Source organism: Triticum dicoccoides, chromosome 2A, assembly GCF_002162155.2.
Source record: "Triticum dicoccoides isolate Atlit2015 ecotype Zavitan chromosome 2A, WEW_v2.0, whole genome shotgun sequence".
Taxonomy (NCBI): domain Eukaryota; kingdom Viridiplantae; phylum Streptophyta; class Magnoliopsida; order Poales; family Poaceae; genus Triticum; species Triticum dicoccoides.
In genome coordinates, this window is record NC_041382.1 from 352658290 (window position 1) to 352661739 (window position 3450).

Genomic DNA, 3450 nt, shown 5'->3' on the forward strand with positions numbered 1-3450 from the left:
CTGCAGAGGTTTGCGCACTTTTCCCCACAAGACTCGATCTCCTCCATTAGATTTCTTGCACTACATGGTGTTTGATAAACGGATGACCGAGACACAGTCTTTCAGAAGAATTAACTCTTTACTCTAGGTAGACAGTTACACCTACTTTCCCTCTACATCTGCTAGCCTATGACTGAAAGAGGTCACAAGACATACTCAACTATGCCAGAGCCCATAATGGCTTGTGGCTGCACATGGAAGTTTCTAGCATGAATAATCTTATGATCCCTTTGAGCTTGGGCGGCGGACCGTAGGATGATCACACGGGTACTCCAGGATATCCTAGGACAACACTGGATTCTCCAGGTGCCCACAATTAATCCACCCAGATGTGTATTAAAGTTGCCACCGTAAGTTGAAGCATTAATTAACAACTCACATCTGTCATGGATACACTCAAACCCAAACCACGTCTACAAGCATAGCATGGCAATATAAGCATAATGTAGAAGTAACTCCTAAGGGTTTGATAATTAAACATGTAATAGGTTCTACCTCATCATCTACTTCCCAGTACCCACAAGTTAATCACATCCTAATCATGTAGTGTTTGAGGATTGTAACTAATGCAAATAAAATTGAAATAAAATTCCAATAAAATTATTCATTTGATTTTAGTATTTTTCTTCCAATATTTCATTCATTTTGGAGAAGCCATATTATCTCCTCTCATATATTTTAATATGAAATATTTTTGGAGAGGAAAAATAGTTAAAACCAAATGATCCTTGTTTTGATATTTGAAAAAAAATTCAAATATGAAAAATGTGAAATCCCCAACTCTTTCCATGGGTCCTTGAGTTTCTTAGAATTTCGAGGATCGCAACACGAAATGCAATAAAATATGATATGCATGGATGACCTATGTATAACATTCAAAATTGAAAATTTGGGATGTTACAAACCTACCCCCCTTTAGATGAATCTCGTCCTCGAGATTCAGGTTGGCTAGAAATAGGTGTGGGTGGTCTTTGCGTAGATCATCCTCTCGCTCCCAGGTGGCTTCATCCTCAGTATGGTGGCTCCACTGAACTTTGCAAAACTGGATAACTTTGCTGCGAGTTACTCGACTAGCAAACTCAAGAATTTTGACAGGTTTCTCCTCATAGGTCAAATCACTATCCAACTGAATTTCTTCCAGGGGCACTGTATCTCTCAGAGGAATATCAGCCATCTCTGCATGGCACTTTTTCAACTGGGAAACGTGAAACACATCATGAACTCCTGACAGCCCTTCGGTTAACTCCAACTTGTGGGCTACTTCTCCCATGCGTTCCAAAACACGGTATGGGCCTACAAATCTCGGGGATAACTTTCCCTTAACTCCAAAACATTTAACTCCTCGCAGAGGTGACAGGTGACACTCGTAGATATGCTTTGTCTCCGATTTCATAGACTACCTCCTTGCGTTTTGAGTCTGCATAGCTCTTCTGTCTAGACTGAGGTACCTTTAGTCTGCCTCGAATATGCTTAACATTCTCTTCTGACTCTTTAATCAAATCCGGTCCAAATAACTGAGGGTCTCCGAGTTCATCCCACATTAACGGTGTTCTGCACCTCCTTCCATACAAAGCTTCGAAAGGTGCCATCTTCAAACTGGCTTGGTAGCTATTTTATGAGAACTCAGCGTAGGGAAAATTTTCATCCCAACTTGATCCATAATCTAGCGCACAAGCTCTCAACATGTCCTCCAGAATCTGATTGACTCTATCGTTCTGTCCATTTGTCTGCAGATGAAATGTTGTACTGAACTCCAGCCTGGTACCCAATGTCTGGTGCAGCTGGTGCCAAAACTTTGAAGTAAATTGTGTTCCCCTATCTAATACGATGGTCCTCGAAACTCCGTGCAGATATACGATCCTGGTCATATATATCTTGGCCAACTTTGCGCTTGTATAAGTGGTTTTCACTTGGATAAAGTGAGCTAACCCGATCTGGTCCTGGGTAAACCGGTGATTAAATCCATGCCAAGCTTGTCCCACTTCCATTCGGGTATCGGCATAGGCTGCAGTAATCTTGTTGGCTTCTGATGTTCTGCCTTCACTCTCTGACATACATCACATACGGCTACATACTCGGCAATATCCTTCTTCATTCTAGTCCACCAGAAATGCTCCTTCAAATCTAAATACATCTTGGTGTTTCCGGGGTGTATCGAGTATGGCGAGTCATGAGGTTCCTGTAGTATCAACTTCCTGATCTCGGCATTATTGGGCACATATACACGGTTCTCAAACCACAAGATGTCGTGCACATCCTCACGAAAACCTTTGGCTTTTACTTCACTCATCTTCTCCTTTATCTCGGCAATTTCTTTGTCATCCTTCTGAGCTTCTCGAATCTTTCCCAATAATGTTGACTGAACCTCCAATGATGCTACAAAACCTCTAGGAACTATCTCCAAACCAAGCTCCCTGAGATCTTCGACCAACCCCTTTGGTAATACTCCGCTCACGAGCGTATTGTCATAACTCTTCTGGCTTAAAGCGTCTGCTACGACATTGTCCTTGCCTTGATGATAGTGCAACTTCACATCATAATCCTTTATGAGCTCCAACCATCTCCTCTGCCTGAGATTCAGCTCCTTCTGTGTAAAAATGTACTTCAAACTCTTATGTTCCTTGTACACATCACAACGGTTTCCAATGAGAAAATGTCTCCAGGTCTTGAGTGCATGCACTACGGCTACTAACTCAAAATCATGCGTGGAATAATTCAAGTCATGTGGTCAAAGCTGACGTGAGGCATATGAAACAACTCTTCCGTCTTGCATAAGTACTCCTCCAAGTCCTAAATGAGATGCGGCCCAATACCCTTGGAAATCCTTGCGTATATCCGGCAAAATTAGCACTGGGCTGTAACCAAGCGTTTCTTCAACTCCTGGAAACTTGCTTCACATTCTTCAGTCCAATGGAACTTGGTATCCTTCTTCAACAACACCGTCATAGGCTTCGCAATCTTGGAAAAAATCTCAATGAATCTCCGATAGTATGCCGCGAGTCCAAGAAAACTGCGGATCTCTCCAACTGAGGTGGGTGCCAACCACTCGGTGACTGACTGAACCCTGGTAGTATCCACTGCTATACCTTCTCCTGATATAACATGTCCAAGAAATCCAACTTCCTTCAGCCAAAATGCACATTTGCTGAACTTGGCATATAACTGATGTTCCCTGAGTTTCTCAAGACCAAACGTAAATGCTCCTCGTGTTCTTCTTCATTCTTTGAGTATACCAAGATATCATCAATGAACACCACGACAAACTTATCCAAGAATTCCATGAAAACCTTATTCATCATACTCATGAAATAGGTAGGGGCGTTAGTCAGTCCAAGTGACATAACCGTATACTCAAATAGCCCGTACCGTATGGTGAAAGCTGTCTTAGGTTTATTCTTTTCCTAGATCTTC